The 18,048-nt window shown below is 37.9% G+C and overlaps 1 protein-coding gene and 1 non-coding gene across 3 annotated transcripts in view; one reads left to right on the plus strand and one right to left on the minus strand.

Moving 5' to 3' along the window:
- Nucleotides 1–18,048, plus strand: part of NUBPL (nucleotide binding protein like) — a 254,576-nt gene that overhangs the window by 44,845 nt on the left and 191,683 nt on the right. The gene's annotated exons all lie outside the window — the stretch shown is intronic.
- On the minus strand, nt 15,637–15,742 carry LOC115836035. The gene has a single exon (XR_004031037.1). It is a non-coding gene; the product is annotated as a U6 spliceosomal RNA (small nuclear RNA).

The raw sequence follows: 18,048 nt of genomic DNA on the forward strand, positions 1-18,048 counted from the left end.
AATAAAGACTTTCCCAGACAAACAAAAGCTGAGGGATTTTTAACACCAGACTTGAACTACAGGAGATGTTAAAGGGAATACTTCATCAGAAAGAAAAGGACATAGGCTGAGCGTAGTGGCTCACTCTTGTAATCCCAGCACTTTGGGAGGCTGAGGCAGGCAGATCACCTGAGGTCAGGAGTTGGAGACCAGCCTGGCCAACATGGTGAAACCCTGTCTCTACTAAACATACAAAAATTAGCTGGGCATGGTGGCGGGTGCCTGTAGTCCCAGCCACTTTGGAGGCTGAGGCAGGAGACTCACTTGAACCCAGGAGGCAGAGGTTGCAGTGAGCTGAGATCATACCACTGCACTCCAGCCTGGGTGACAGAGTGAGACTGTCTCAAAAAAGAAAGAAAGATAAAGAAAAAGACATTGATGAGCAGTAGGTAATCACCTGAAGGTACAAAACTCACTCGTAATAGTAAGTATGCAGGGGAAAAAAAGATTTTGTAACATTATAACTATGGTGTGTAATCTACTCTTATCCTAAGTAGAAATCTAGACTTTGTGTATTTGTTGTTAAAGGTGTTTTGAAACCTTTGAGACATATCAGAGAATCTGCCCTGTTAGCTTTGTTATTTTAACTTGAAATATTTAATTCAAATTAAACATAGACTATACATTAACTATGATCACGTTTGGTTGTGAGTGAAGGAAAACCCAATGAAATAGTGGGTTAAACAAGATAGTTTATTACTCTTTCACATGAGTGAGGCAGTCCATTCACTATTGATATGTTAGTTCTATTCTGCAAAGTCCTCAGGATAGAAGTCTTGTTTTTGTTTTGAGAGAGTCTCGCGTTTTCACCAGGCTGGAGTGCAGTGGTGCTATCTTGGCTCACTGCAACCTCTGCCTCCCAGGTTTAAGCGATTCTCCTGCCTTAGCCTCCCCAGTAGCTGGGATTACAGGTGCCCACCTCTACACCTGGCTAATTTTTTTATTTTTAGTAGAGATGGGGTTTCACCATGTTGGACAGGATGGTCTCGATTTCTTTTTTTTTTTCTTTTATCTGTCTTTTTAAAAAATTTTTATTATTATTATACTTTAAGTTTTAGGGTACATGTGCACAATGTGCAGGTTTGTTACATACGTATACATGTGCCATGTTGGTGTGCTGCACCCATTAACTGGTCATTTAGCATTAGGTATATCTCCTAATGCTATCCCTCCCCCCTCCCCCCACCCCACAACAGTCCCTGGAGTGTGATGTTCCCCTTCCTGTGTCCATGTGTTCTCATTGTTCAATTCCCACCTATGAGTGAGAACATGCAGTGTTTGGTTTTTTGTCCTTGCGATAGTTTGCTGAGAATGATGGTTTCCAGTTTCATCCATGTCCCTACAAAGGACATGAACTCATCATTTTTTATGGCTGCATAGTATTCCATGGTGTATGTGTGCCACATTTTCTTAATCTAGTCTATCGTTGTTGGACATTTGGGTTGGTTCCAAGTCTTTGCTATTGTGAATAGTGCCGCAGTAAACATACGTGTGCATGTGTCTTTATAGCAGCATGATTTATAATCCTTTGGGTATATGCCCAGTAGTGGGATTGCTGGGTCAAATGGTATTTCTAGTTCTAGATCCCTGAGGAATCGCCACACTGACTTCCACAATGGTTGAACTAGTTTACGTCCCACCAACAGTGTAAAAGTGTTCCCATTTCTCCACATCCTCTCCAGCACCTGTTGTTTCCTGACATTTTAATGATGGCCATTCTAACTGGTGTGAGATGGTATCTCATTGTGGTTTTGATTTGCATTTCTCTGATGGCCAGTGATGATGAGCATTTTTTCATGTGTTTTTTGGCTGCATAAATGTCTTCTTTTGAGAAGTGTCTGTTCATATCCTTCGCCCACTTTTTGATGGGGTTGTTTGTTTTTTTCTTGTAAATTTGTTTGAGGTCATTGTAGGTTCTGGATATTAACCCTTTGTCAGATGAGTAGGTTGCGAAAATTTTCTCCCATTCTGTAGGTTGCCTGTTCACTCTGATGGTAGTTTCTTTTGCTGTGCAGAAGCTCTTTAGTTTAATGAGATCCCATTTGTCAATTTTGGCTTTTGTTGCCATTGCTTTTGGTGTTTTAGACATGAAGTCCTTGCCCGTGCCTATGTCCTGAATGGTATTGCCTAGGTTTTCTTCTAGGGTGTTTATGGTTTTAGGTCTAACATGTAAGTCTTTAATCCATCTTGAATTAATTTTTGTATAAGGTGTAAGGAAGTGATCCAGTTTCAGCTTTCTACATATGGCTAGCCATTTTTCCCAGCACCATTTATTAAATAGGCAATCCTTTCCCCATTGCTTGTTTTTGTCAGGTTTGTCAAAGATCAGATGGTTGTAGATATGTGGCATTATTTCTGAGGGCTCTGTTCTGTTCCATTGGTCTATATCTCTGTTTTGGTACCAGTATCATGCTGTTTTGGTTACTGTAGCCTTGTATAGTTTGAAGTCAGGTAGCGTGATGCCTCCAGCTTTGTTCTTTTGGCTTAGGATTGACTTGGCGATGCGGGCTCTTTTTTGGTTCCATATGAACTTTAAAGTAGTTTTTTCCAATTCTGTGAAGAAAGTCATTGGTAGCTTGATGGGGATGGCATTTAATCTATAAATTACCTAGGGCAGTATGGCCATTTTCACGATATTGATTCTTCCTACCCATGAGCATGGAATGTTCTTCCATTTGTTTGTATCCTCTTTTATTTCATTGAGCAGTGGTTTGTAGTTCTCCTTGAAGAGGTGCTTCACGTCCCTTGTAAGTTGGATTCCTAGGTATTTTATTCTCTTTGAAGCAATTGTGAATGGGAGTTCACTCATGATTTGGCTCTCTGTTTGTCTGTTATTGGTGTATAAGAATGCTTGTGATTTTTGTACATTGATTTTGTATCCTGAGACTTTGCTGAAGTTGCTTATCAGCTTAAGGAGATTTTGGGCTGAGACAAGATCTGCCTGCCTCGGCCTCCCAAAGTGCTGGGATTACTTACAGGCATGAGCCAATGCTCCTGGCCCCAAGTTTTGTTTTTTTACTTCACTGTTACACGATACTTAGGAGGATTTTAATATGAAAGATGTAAAATAACTTGGTTAAGTTTCTAAACAGTGTTAGAACCTTTAAGATAATTGGATTTATTCCACTTATTAGTTTGGCTTATTAAATTTACAAGAGTTGCTTATGTATTTTGGTTGTTTGATTTGCAAGGCTCCCCTGTCGCTCATTTGAAAGGTTTGAGAAAATCAGATTTATTTGATTTGTAAATTTAGTTTTAAATGTTTTAGGCAACTTAATTTCACTGGTTTATAATTGAAGATAATTGTTTAGGGGAATTTAATCTGTAACGAATTGATTGAACATGAAGATAAAATGTGAAACTAATTGTTTTTATTTTTCTAGTAAAATTATAAATGATATACATAACAAGATTTGTGAAATGAACTTTTAAGTTTTGCACTTTTAGAGTTTTGAACTTTTAACTTTTATGGTTTGCAAAAAGTTTAAAAACATACAACTTTAAATATTCGATACAAGTAACCATTTTTGTATAATAAAGTCTCACCTAAGTTGACATTTCAGAAATTAAAAATATGTGGAGATAAGGTATTATGCACATGCTGTTGAGACTGCTGAAGTTATTTTTTAAAAATGTTAAGTATACATTTTATGTTGTCAAGAAGGAGCAAATACTCTTTTAAATATTTGCATAGTATCTTCCATTAGACTTTAACACCCTTAGCTCTTTGCTTTTAGGAGATTCAAATTAAAAATTCACTTTTTTTTTGTTTTGAGATGGAGTTTCGCTCTTGTTGCCCAGGCTGGAGTGCAATGACGCGATCTCCGCTCACTGCAACCTCCGCCTCTCAGGTTCAGGTGATTCTCCTGCCTCAGCCTGCTGAGTAGCTGGGATTACAGACATGTGCCACCCTGCCCGGCTAATTTTGTATTTTTAGTATAGATGGGGTTTTGCCATGCTGGTCAGGCTGGTTACAAACTCCCGACCTCAGGTGATCCGCCCACCTCGGCCTCCCAAGATTCACTTTTTCAGGGATAATCATGTTGCCAAAAATATTAGCCATATATACAGAGAAAGTTGGTAAGACATGAAGTAGTTTGTATTGATGTAAGTTCAAGTAATTGCATATGTGTGTAAAGGTAGAGCCTAAATAAATAAGCTTCTTTAGGGAATGGCTTTCTTTCTTTCTTTCTTTCTTTCTTTTTTTTTTTGAGACAGAGTCTTGCTCTGTCACCTAGGCTGGAGTGCAGTGGCACGGTCTCAGCTCACTGCAAGCTCCGCCTCCCAGGTTCACGCCATTCTCCTGCCTCAGCCTCCCGAGTAGCTGGGACTACAGGCGCCCGCCACTATGCCCGGCTAATTTTTTGTATTTTTAGTAGAGACGGGGTTTCACAGTGTTAGCCAGGATGGTCTCAATCTCCTGACCTCGTGATCCACCCACCTCGGCCTCCCAAAGTGTTGGGATTACAGGCGTGAGCCACCACACCCGGCCCCAGGAATAGCTTTCATTGAAAAAATACTGTCTTCATACTTAATGTCTATTAGCTACTTCTTAGAAGGAGAAATGTAATTAAAATGCCTGTGTTTAAAAGCGGCTTTAAATTATCAACACTGTCTTAGTCCATTTAAGTTGCTGTAGAAGAATTACTGAGGCTGGACAATATATAAAGAAAAATGGTGTATTTGGCTCATGATTTTTCTGGCTGGAAGACTGGGTATCTAGTGAAAGCCTTAGGCTGCTTCTACTCATGGTAAAGGAAGGGAAACTAGTACATGCAGAGATCACATCATGAGAGTGGAATCAAGGAAGGCAGCAAGGTGCCAGGCTCTTTTTTAACAACCAGCACTCATAGGAACTAATAGAGATAGAGCTCACTCACTATCATGAGGATAGCACCAAGCCATTCGTGAGGGATCTGTCCCACAACCCAAACACCTCTCATTAAGCCCTACCTCTAACAATGGGTATCACATTTCAACATGAGATTTGGAGAGGCCAGTATCTAAACTATAGCAGATACTATTCCACGTGTTTGGATTTTTTTTTTTGAGACAGAGTCTTGCTATGTTGCCCATGCTAGAGTGCAGTGGCAGGATCTCAGCTCACTGCAACCTCTGCCGCCTGGGTTCAAGCGATTCTTGTGCCTCAGCCAACTGGCCTCCAGTGATCCACACTTCTTGGCCTCCCAAGGTGCTGGCATTACAGGAGTGAGCCACCACACTCTGCCCAGATCTTTGGATATTTTTTGAAATGTGAAATTACTTCTCAAATTTTAACTTAGGTGTTTTAGCATGAATGTCATTTTTTTAATATGGTGAAACCCCGTCTCTACTAAAAATACAAAATTAGCCGGGCAGGGTGGCACATGTCTGTAATCCCAGCTACTCAGGAGGCTGAGATAGTGCCACTGCACTCCAGCCTGGGTGACAGAGCAAGACTCCATCTCAAAAAAAAAAAAAAAAAAAAAAAAGAAAAATCTGCAAAGGATCTGAATAGACATTTCTCAGAAGAAGACATGCAAATGACCCATAGGTGCATGAAAAAATGCTCAACATCACTAAGTGTCCATCAGTGAATGAATGGATACAGAAAATATGGTTGAATGAATGGATAAAGAAAATGTGACATATATACAGAATACATCATATGTATACTACTCAGCCTCATAAAGGAAGGAAGTTCTGTCATTTGCAACTATGTGAGTAAAGCTGGAAGACATTAAGCTTAATGAAATAGCCAGGCATAGAAAGACAAGTATCATGTGATCTCACTTAACCTGTGGAATCTAAAAAAAGTGGAACTCAGGGAATTAGAGAGTTGAATGGTGGTTACCAGGGGTTACAAATGGGAGAATGGGGAGATATTGGCCAAAGGACACAAAGTTTCAGTTAGATAGGAGAAATAAGTTGAGCAGAGCCATTGTACAGCATGGGGACTATAGTTAATAATAATGCATTGTGCACTTGAAAATTGCTAAGAGAATACATTTTAAGTGTTCTCACCACAAAAAATTGACAAGCTTATATTAATAAGCTTGATTGAATCATTCCATAGTGTATACATATTTGAGAACATTGCTTTGTATAGCATAAATGTATATAAATTTTGTCAATTAAAAATGATTAAAAATAAAGTTGCTTTTTCTTTAAATGATGGCATTTATCTAAAGTAATAACATTTCTAATATGCGTGCCCTGATTTTAAAGACATCAATATATAAAAACCAAAATTTATAAAACCATCAAGTTTGTGAGTTGTGTTTTTAAATTATGGAGAGGTTTTCCTTTGTACCAAAGACCTGTGACAAGGCCAAATCCTATAATTTCCTTCATAGCACTAGTTTTGGTTACAAATTTACATTTATCTAGTGATTGTGTATCTGGAGAACCCACTCCCAATATTTTAACATAGGTTCTTTCTATTTTCCCTAATTGTCGGCTGGTCTGAGAAATAAAGAGAAAGAGTACAAAGAGGGGAATTTTAAAGCTGGGCCTCCGGGGGTGACATCACGTATCAGTAGGACTGTGATGCCCACCTGAGCCACAAAACCAGCAGGTTTTTATTAAGGACTTCAAAAAGGGGGGGGCGGTCTACTAACCAGAAGTAGGTCACAAAGATCACATGCTTCAAAGGGCAAAAAGAGAACAAAGATCACATGCTTCTGAGGAAACAGGGCAAGGACAAAAGCAAAGATCACAAGACAAAGGGCAAAATTAGAATTACTGATGAGGGTCTATGTTCAGCTGTGCACGTATTGTCTTGATAAACATCTTAAACAACAGAAAACAGGGTTCGAGAGCAGAGAATGGTCTGACCTTAAATTCACCAGGGTGGGGTTTTTCCCCACCCTAGTGAGCCTGAGGGTACTGCAGGAGACCAGGGCGTATTTCAGTCCTTATCTCAACTGCATAAGACAGACACCCCGAGAGCGGCCGTTTATAGACCTCCCCGGAGGAATGCAGTTCTTTTCCTAGGGTCTTAATATTATATTCTTTGCTAGGAAAAGAATTTAGCAATATCTCTCCTACTTGCACGTCTGTTTATAGGCTCTCTGCAAGAAGAAAAATATGACTATATTCTGCCTGACCCTGCAGGCAGTCAGACCTTACAGTTGTCTTCCCTTGTTCCCTGAAAATCGCCGTTATTCTGTTCTTTTTCAAGATGCACTGATTTTGTATTGTTCAAACACACGTTTTACAATCAATTTGTACAATAGTGGTCCTGAGGTGATGTACTTCCTCAGCTTATGAATATAACAGGATTAAGAGATTAAAGTAAGACAGGCATAAGAAATTATAAGAGCATTATTTGGGAACTGATAAATGCCCAGGAAATCTTCACTATTTATGTTTAGAGATTGAAGTAAAGACAGGCATAAGAAATTATAACAGTATTATTAGGGAAGTGATAAATGTCCATGAAATCTTCACAGTTTGTGTTCCTCTGCCGCGGCTCCAGCTGGTTCCTCTGTTCAGGGTCCCTGACTTCCCGCAACAATTGTGTGGTTACTATCTGTCTCTCCTATTGACTTTATATTTCATGGGGAAAGATATTATGTCTGTTTTTCTTTGCTACTATAGCACTAACACCAAACTTCATACTTGGTATATACAGGTATATCTCAGAGATGTTGCAGGTCTTGTTCCAGACCACCACAATAAAGCAAGTGTCTCAGTAAAGTAAGCCACATGAATTTTTTGGTTTCCCATTGCATATAAAAGTTATGTTTACACTATACTGTAGTCCATGAAGTGTGAAATAGCATTATGTCTAAAAATATGTATGTACCTTAATTAAAAGTATTTTATTGTTTAAAAATGCTAATGATCATTAGCCTTCAGTGAATGGTAATCTTTTTGCCTGTGGATGGTCTTGCCTGCATGTGAATTGCTGCTGACTGATCAGGGTGGTAGTTGCTGAATGTTGGGTTGGGTATGACAATTAACTTTTTTTTTTTTTTTTTGAGATGGAGTCTGGCTCTGTCACCCAAGCTCGAGTGCAGTGGCATGATCTCAGCTCACTGCAAGCTCCACCTCCTGGGTTCATGCCATTCTCCTGCCTCAGCCTCCAGAGTAGCGGGGACTACAGGCACCTGCCACCACACCCGGCTAATTTTTTTCTATTTTTTAGTAGAGATAGGGTTTCACAGTGGTAGCCAGGATGGTCTCAATCTCCTGACCTCGTGATCTGCCCATCTCGGCCTCCCAAAGTGCTGGGATTACAGGTGTGAGCCACCGCACCTGGCCCGGCCATGGCAATTTCTTCGGACAAAAATGATGTTTGCCACATTGATTGACTCTTCTTTTCATGAATGATTTCTCTATAGCATGTAATGCTGTTTGATAACATTTACCCACAGTAGAACTTCTTTCAAAATTGAAGTCATTTCTCTCAAGCCCTGTCACTGCTTTATCAACTAAGTTTATATAACATTCTAAACTTTTTGTTGTCATTTCAACAAAGTTCACAGCATTTTCACAGAGTGGATTCTATCTCAAGAAAGTACTTTCTTTGCTCATCATAAAAAACAACTCCTTATCTGTTTGTTTTACCATGAGATTGCTGCAATTAAGTCCCATCTTCAGGCTCCATTTCTAATTCTAGTCTCAGTGTCATCCATGAGGGTTGGAATCAACTTCTTCATAACTCCTGTTCATTTTGATACTTTGATCCCCTCCAATGAATCATGAATGTTCTTAATGGCATCTAGAATAATGAATCCTTTCCAGGAAATTTTCAATTGACAGATCTGTTAGAGGAATCACTATCTATGGCAGCTTTAGCCTTATGAAGTGTATTTCTGAAATAATAAGACTTGAAAGTCAAAATTACTTCTTGATCCACAGGCTGCAGAATGGGTGTTGTGTTGGCAGGCATGAAGACAACATTCATCTGCTTGCACATCTCCATCAGAGCTCTTGGGTGTCCAGGTGCATTGTCAATGATCAGTAATATTTTGAAAGGAATTGGCCGGGCATGGTGGCTCACACCTGTAATCCTAGCACTTTGGGAGGCTGACGCGGGTGGATCGCCTGCATTCAGGAGTTTGAGACCAGCCTGTGCAACATAACAAAACCCCGTCTCTACTGAAAATACAAAAATTAGCAAGGCATGGCAGAGAGCACCTATAGTCTCAGCTAGTTGTGGTGCTGAGGCAGGAGGATCATTTGAACCCAGGAGGTTGAGGCTGCAGTGAGCCAAGATGGTGCCACTGCACTCTAGCCTGGGTGACAAAAAGTTTTCAACAGTGGGCTTAAAATATTAGTAAACCATGCTGTGCTGTCAGCCAGGCTTTATTGTTCCATTTATAGAGCACAGGCAGAGTAGATTTAGCATAATTTTTGAGAGCCCTTGTATTTTCAAAATGGTCAGTGAATATTGGATTCAACTTAAAGTTACCAGCTGCATTAGCCCCTATTAAGAGAGTAAACCTGTTGTTTGAAGCCAAGCATTGACTTTTTTCCCCTAGCTGTGAAAGTCCTGGTATCTTCTTGCATTTCAACTACATTGAAGATCTGTGGTTTAGCTACTTCCTTCCATTATCTTAGCTGGATCTTCTGGATAACTTGCTGCACCTTCTACATCAGCACTTGCTTCTTCACCTTGTACTTTTATGTTATAGAGATGGCTTTTTTTCTTAAACCTCATGAACCAATATCTGCTACCTTCCACCTTTTCTTCTGTATCTTCCTCACCTCTCTCAGCTTTAATAGAATTGAAGAGAGTTAGGGCCACATTCTAGATTACATTCTGGGTTAAGAGAATGTTGTGGCTGGTTTGATCTTCTATCCAGACCAATACAGCTTTCTCTGTCTCAGCGGTAAGGCTGTTTTGCTTTCTTTTTATGTATGTGTTCATGGGAAGCACTTTTAGTTTCTTACAAGAGCTTCTCCTTTGCATTCACAGCTTGGCTGTTTGGTACAAGAGGCCTCGCTCTTGGCCTATCTTGGTTTTTGACACAGTTTCCTTACCAGGCATAATTATGTGTATCTTTTCATTTAAAGTGAGAAACATATAAGTTTTTATTTCACTTGAACACTTAGAAGCCATGATAGCATTATTAATTGGCCTAATTTCAATATTGTTATGTCTGAAGGAATAGGGAGGCCTGAGGGGAGAGAGAGAGAGAGAGAGAGAGAGAGAGAGAGAGGGATGGGGGATGGGCTGGTCAGTCAAGCAGTCAGAACACACACACAACATATATTGAATAGGTTTGCATGTTATGTGGGTGCAGTTCATGGTGCCCCACAACAGTTACAGTAGTAACATCAAATATCACCATGGTAGACATAATAATAATAAAAAAGTGTGAAATATTGTCAGAATTGCCAAAATGTGACATATAGAAATGAAGTGAGCACATGCTATTGGAAAAATGGCACCAATAGACTTGCTCAATGTAGGGTTGCCACAAACCTTTGATTTGTGAAAAATGCAATAACTGCAAAGTGCAGTAAGGCAAAGCAAAATAAAACAAAGTATGCCTGTAGAAGGCACTCAATAAGTATGTTGAATGAGTGAGTGAGGAGAAAGAATTGTCTTATGTAGTAAGCCTTAAAATCAAATTCCTTTTTAAAGAAATGTAATTTTTATGCAGTCTTTTTTAGCGGTACAGCTATTATATAAATTGATAATTGCCTAAATATTAAACGGCACAGAATGAAATATTTAATGTAGTCACTGTTCTAGAAATACTTCAAATGTAGCCAGTAACCAAAATCACCAGACCCCCAACTTCCGAAGTTTTATTACCTGTGTGGGCAGCCTCCAATTTAATGTGGTATGGCAGTCATTGATGACTGTGCTTTTTATTACTTCTTTACTATGATTTCTTATCTATATACTCTGATATATGGGCCATTCATATAAGCTTTCAAATCTCTAGTGTAACTAAATGGGTAATATAGTAAGGCTTTTATTATCTCAACAATGTTTATTGAAAAGAGTTTGCCTCTAAGTATTTGTAAGTATATTATCTTTCAAAACAAATTCAGTTTATATAAGTCTTATAGCCACAATGTTATAAAGGCCACACTGAAGCCAGTGTCTTGTCTTTGACTGTACCTCTATTTATTTTCTATTGTATTCTATTTTTGTCCTTCATTGGGTCTTTTTATGCAGGCAGTCATAATTTTGTCTTTTTAAAATGTTTAATACAGGTTAAAGCCTTAAACAGGTTTTTTCATGCTTCATAATACACACATTAACAGGGATTTTGGTCACTATAACAAGTGTAATTTTGTGTTTAGCCATTGTTACAGATATCTTTTTCTTATCTCAGTATGTCGCTCATATTTTTCTAACTTGCTGCTCAACACTCTTCTTTTTTACTACCCATGGGTATGTATTGCTAGTGAGTTTTTAAATTCCAGCTCTTGAATTCCTTATACTTGTAGCTTACTATTGCTACTTAAAAATGCTACTTCAAAAACTTGAGAATTTGCTACTTCAAAAACTTGAGAATTTTAGAAGTCAGAACTAATAGAAGAAAAAGAGTCTTATACATCATATGAATTTGATAAGGCTGGAAATGTCCCCTGTAAACAGAAAGATTGAGAATAACAGAAATCTACCTAAAAGATATGTCAGAACAAACCAAAAAAATCAACTACTGTTTAAAAGATGATTCATATTAATTACAGAGTAACTTGATATATCAGAACACTGTTAAATCATTCCAGGGAAATTGTCTGGGCATCTTCAAGCAATAGAAAGAAACCTGTTTTCATATTAGCTAACCTTTCAACTGTGTGTTATTTATTAATCTCATGTATGTTGGAGTAACTGTAAACCTCCTGCTTCTTGGATATGTATGTGAATAGAATATGGCACTTATGAACAAACAGGCCTTAACTGAAATACTTAATGTTTCTGTTGCTAGCTTTTTAACTTTGGGCAGGTTAGTTTAATTTTCTGATTTTCAGCTATTCCATATGCAGTATGTCATATAAAGACTTCATTTGCTATATGAAGACAGTTTGCCCAAGGTCACAGATAGTGACTAATTTATGATAATAAATAATATTTCACTGCACTAAAAATGCCTGATGATCGAATATAGGTTATGGAAGTTTTCTTTAATAGCTTTTTTTTTTTTTTTTTTTTTGAGAGGGAGTCTCTGTCACCCAGGCTGGAGTGCAGTGGCACGATCTCAGTTCACTGCAGCCTCCACCTTCGGGGTTCAAGTGATTTTCCCACCTCAGCCTCCTGAGTAGCTGGGACTTCAGGCACGCGCTACCATGCCAGCTAATCTTTGTATTTTTAGTAGGGACGGGGTTTCGCCATGTTAGCCAGGATGGTCTTAAACTCCTGACCTCAAGTGATCCACCTGGCTTGGCCTCCCAAAGTGCTGGGATTACAGGCGTGAGCCACCGTGCCTCCTTTAATAGCTATTTACTGTGGACTCTTTAGCTGTTTACAGAATTGTTTTTGACATTATATGAACATGTTTATGAGCACTTTCTATACTAATCAATGGGAATGTAGTATTTAGATGGTGAGGCAGGATAAAGGCATAAAAAGATAAATAATCATAGAGGATAACATTTATTAAGTGTCAGATGCTAAAGGAGATTAGAAGAGGGAATAGTTATGGAGAGCTGTTTTGGAGGCTGCCATGGAAGAAGGGGATTAGATAAGCAGAGAGAAGGCTGAGGATAACCTTGACTTTCCCCAACTGTAAAATGGAGAGATTTCTTGCCCCATAAGGCTGTTGTAAGGATTCAGTGAAATAAAATATCTAAAGTATCTAAAATAAATGTAGTGCTTTGTGACTATGTGATGTAACTGCTACTATTGTTTTTTTTTTTTTGGACTGAATATAAGTGGTTCTTTCTGTCATCTTTAAAATTTTTCTCTCCCAGATGCCTGACAACTTGGAGATGACGTATAGTTTTCATCTTAAATACCAACTGACTACCTGGGACATAATGTTGAAAAGATTCTCAGACTCTACCTGGTTTTAGCAGGGAAGAATGCTATGATCAATTATTGGTGACAAGGCACATATAAAATAGGCTGGAGGCAGGAAATGGTTGTGTATGGGTTGCTGGAGTAACAGTATGTAAACTGTGTTTATTATCTTTGCTTTAAGTCCTAGTATGTCTTATTTGTTTCTAGCCTTCCTTTTATTACATCCTGTTAAACTTTCTAATATAAGATGGCAAGTTTTAGAAGTGAGATATCAAGTTTATATCTGTACTCAGTGAATTAGCCCCAGAGTAGAAAAGAATCTGATGTATCGCCCCTGCTCCAAAATATCCCTTATGCATTCTTTCCCATTTATATTCTAGTGAGCTAATAGTTTCTATTTAAAAAATACTTAGATTTTCTGAAAAGCTGAAGTTCTCAATGTGATCTACTTGAGCCAGATGATTTTCCTAATGCAGTCTGTCTACGTGAGAAAATGAGAGTTTTGACTGTGGAAAGGATGAATTGGAAAAGAGGAGGATTTTTTTAAAACTGAAAAATAGGTTGGATTAAAGGAAAGATATGCCTGAATGGCTTTCAGCTTTTAGATGGTAGGATGCCTGAGATGGGCATAGTAGGGTTCCAAGATGGTACAAAAGAGAAAAGTATGCTGAAGATAAATGGAATTTTAATATTAAGAGTAATAGAAGCCATAACATTACAAAAACATGATTTTCTTCATAGTCTTATTTTCTGCTCCTTTCTCAGATTTTCTACTTCCTCCCTCATTTCCGCTTTTAGATACAGCAGTATTTTATTGCCTTTTGGCTGTCCAGGTTGATGGCTCAAGTTTTGAGTTTTGACCCATTCCACTTTCTAGTCTTTACTTACCTTCTCTCTTTAAATCCTTCTTTTCTTCTAGGTAAATAGGTAGAGCATTGTAAACCTCTGCTGGTACTAGTATTTTTTGGTGGAACCATTTTGTCTCACACAGCTGCATAAAGTTCTTCTGAGAGAACAATTATGCATGTGACTCCTTTTCTTGCATCTGATTTCTCATTAGAAAGGACCTTGGTTTCAGAAAGGAAGGACTAGAGAAGTAGCTGGTGAGAAGTGAAATTGTAAAATTTGTACTGGATGCCCTTTCCTCTCTAAACATTCTTGTATCTTTGCATGTCTTTTAAGATATGAATACAGGTTTATTTTTTATAAAACTTTAAAAATATTTTTTCTTTTACTTTACCCTGTGTTTGAATATTATTTAAAATTTATAAAATGAGGTTGTATATTCTTGATTATACTCTGTCCCCATTTTAAAAAATGGATTTAATACCGCTAGTTAAATGATTTCAAGTTATAATGTTGTTTTAGACATATATTCCTGAACCATGGTGTTCAGCTACATTTAAAACTCTTTATTTTTGGAGCCAGGGAACAGAGTAGAAAGTACAAACGTTTCTAAGGCTTATTGCTAATACCAAGTACATGGTGACATCTACTACATAGTTGATTCATGAACAATGGGATTCCTATAAAAAGAAGATCTGATTCTAGATCAGAGTTATCTCTGGAACATGTAAAGATGTCAACTTTAATAGGAAGATGTAAAGCAGCTCTTCTTATGCCTGTTTCCTTTTTACCTAGCTCTTTAGTTTGATGTGGTCACGGTGGCATTTATTCTAGTTTAACAATTAATTTATAATATAAAAGCAGTCCCTAGATTTGTTTGAAACCAACTGGTTACATACAAAAGATTAATTAAATTCACACCTATTAGAAAAGATATAACTTTGTTGTATTAGAGTGAGAAGGATGCAGCATTGTGGCAACTTGAAATAGTTTGACTTACAGTAAGAATCTTTTATGCTTCAATACATGAGCTCTTATGAAAATATGAGGAGGTAGGAAATAATGATCTGTATCATGATAAGTTCAGCTAGTAATGGCCTCTTCAAAAAGCTGTTATTCACAGGGCAGTGGATTCCAAAGTTTCTTTGTTAACTTTCACTTGTTAGTACCTTGTAAGTTTTTCTATTAAGTTTATGTGGAGGAGTTGCTGTACACATTTTTAAAAAATAAAATTCTAAGGCAAAGAAACTTACTTTTACCTGTAATCATGAATTGTTGCTTAGAGTCTTTCTTAATTAACTAAAAAATATGGCTTCAGACTATGCCAACATTTCATTTCTGGTAATTTTTTGTTTTTCTCCGAGACAGTCTCGCACTGTCACCCAGGCTAGAGTGCAGTGCCATGATCTTGGCTCACTGCAACCTCTGCCTCCTGGGTTCACGCCACTCTCCTGCCTCAGCCTCCCGAGTAGCTGGTACTACAGGCGCTCACCACCACGCCCAACTAATTTTTTGTATTTTTGGTAGAGACGGGGTTTCACCGTGTTGTCCAGGATGGTCTCAATCTCCTGACCTCATGATCCACCTGCCTCGGCCTCCCAAAGTGCTGGGATTACAGGTGTGAGCCACCGCACCTGGCCCATTTCTAGTAATTGTTATAATTAAAGCAAAATGCTTTTAGGCAATTTTAATTTTGTTTACTGATACATAAGAAAAGATAACTATTTTAGTTGCCTCAATGCTGCATCCTTCTCACTCTATTACAACAAAGTTCTATCTTTTCTAATATCTTTGCTTATGATTTTCTTTTTAATGTATATGCTATACATTTTTATTTCAGTGTGCTTTTTTCTTTGTTAAATTTTCCATATCATCCTTCTGCAGGGGCCACACTAATCTTCTGTATTATTCCAATTTCAGTTTAGGTGCTGCCAAAGTGAGTACCTGTTAGATTTTAAAGAAACACATTTAACATAGTGATGAATCTGCTCACATTTCTGAGCTTTCAATTTATAATTTATCATGTATTAACTACAGTAATTAAAATATGCATTAAAATTATTAATTTTTTATTTTTATTTTATTTTACTTTCTTTTATTATACTTTAAGTTCTGAGATACATGTGCAGAATGTGCAGATTTGTTACATACCTATACAAGTGCCATGGTGGTTTGCTGCATCTGTCAACCTGTCATCTAGGTTTTAAGCCCCACATGCATTAGGTTATCTATCCTAATGTTATCCCTTCCCTCTGCCCGCCACCCACTGACAGGCCCCGGTATGTGATGTTTCCCTCCCTGTGTCCATCTGTTCTCATTGTTCAACTACCACTTATGATTGAGAACATGTGGTGTTTGGTGTTTTTGTTCCTGTGTTAGTTTGCTGAGAATGATGGTTTCCAGCTTTATCCATGTCCCTGCAAAGGACATGAGCTCATCCTTTTTATGGCTGTGTAGTATTCTGTGGTGCATATTTGCCACATTTTCTTTATCCAGTCCATCACTGATGGGCATTTGGGTTGGTTCCAAGTCTTTGCTATTGTAAATAGTGCTGCAATAAATATACATGTGCATGTGTCTTTATAGTAGAATGATTTATAATCCTTTGGGTATATACCCAGTAATGGGATTGCTGGGTCAAATGGTACAACAACAGTGTAAAAACGTGCCTGTGTCTCCACATCCTCTCCAGCATCTGTTGTTTCCTGACTTTCTAATGATCGCCATTCTAACTGGCATGAGATGCTATCTCATTGTGGTTTTGATTTGCATTTCTTTAATGACCAGTGATGATGGGCATTTTTTCATATGTTTGTTGGCCACATAAATGTCTTCTTTTGAGAAGTGTCTGTTCATATCCTTCACCCACTTTTTAATGGGGTTGTTTTTTTCTTGTAAATTTGTTTGAGTTCCTTGTACATTCTGTTTATTAGACCTTTGTCAGATGGATAGATTGCAAAAATTTTCTCCCATTCTGTAGGTTGCCTGTTCACTCTGATGATAGTTTTCTTTTGCTCTTTAGTTTAATTAGATCCCATTTGTCAATTTTGGCTTTGGTTGCCATTGCTTTTGGTGTTTTAGTCATGAAGGCTTTGCCCATGCCTATGTCCTGAATGGTATTGCCTAGGTTTTTTCTAGGGCTTCTATGGTTTTAGGTCTTATATTTAAGTCTTTAATCCATCTTGAGTTAATTTTTGTATAAGGTGTAAGGAAGGGGTCTAGTTTCAGTTTTCTGCATATGGCTAGCCAGTTTTCCCGACACTGTTCATTAAATAGGGAATCCTTTTCCCATTGCTTGTTTGTGTCAGGTTTGTCAAGGGTCAGGTGGTCGTAGGTGTGTAGTGTTATTTCTGAGGCTTCTGTTCTGTTCCATTGGTCCATATATCTGTTTTGGTACCAGTACCATGCTGTTTTGGTTACTGTAGCCTTGTAATATAGTTTGAAGTCAGGTAGCCTGATGCCTCCAGCTTTGTTCTTTTTGCTTAGGATTGTCTTGGCTATACAGGCTCTTTTTTTATTCCATATGAAATATAATGTAGTTTTTTCTAATTCTATGAAGAAAGTCAATGGTAGCTTGATGGGAATAGCATTCAATCTATAAATTACTTTGGGCAGTATGGCCATTTTCACGATATTGAATCTTCCTATCCATGAACACAGAATATTTTTCCATTTGTTTGTGTCCTCTCATTTCCTTGAACAGTGGTTTGTAGTTCTCCTTGAAGAGGTCCTTCACGTCCCTTGTAAGTTGTATTCCTAGGTATTTTATGTTCTTTGTAGCAATTGTGAATGGGAGTTCACTCACAATTTGGCTCTCTGTTTGTCTGTTATTGGTGTATAGGAATGCTTGTGATTTTTGCACATTAATTTTATATTCTGAGACTTTGCTGAAGTTGCTTATCAGCTTAAGGAGTTTTTGGACTCAGACAATGGGGCTTTTTTTTAAAAAAAATCATGTCATCTGCAGAGACAATTTGAATTCCTCTCTTCCTATTTGAATACACTTTATTTCTTTCTCTTGCTTGATTGCTGTGGCCAGAACTTCCAATACTGTGTTGAGCAGGAGTGGTGAGAGAGGGCATCCTTGTCTTCTGCTGGTTTTCAAAGGGAATGCTTCCAGCTTTCGCCCATTCAGTATGATATTGGCTATGGGTTTGTCATAAATAGCTTTTATTATTTTGAGATACATTCCATCAATAACTAGTTTATTGAGTGATTTTAGCATAAAGGGCTGTTGAATTTTGTCGAAG

The sequence above is a fragment of the Nomascus leucogenys genome, chromosome 1a (genome assembly GCF_006542625.1).
Source record: "Nomascus leucogenys isolate Asia chromosome 1a, Asia_NLE_v1, whole genome shotgun sequence".
In the NCBI taxonomy this organism is placed as follows: Eukaryota; Metazoa; Chordata; class Mammalia; order Primates; family Hylobatidae; genus Nomascus; species Nomascus leucogenys.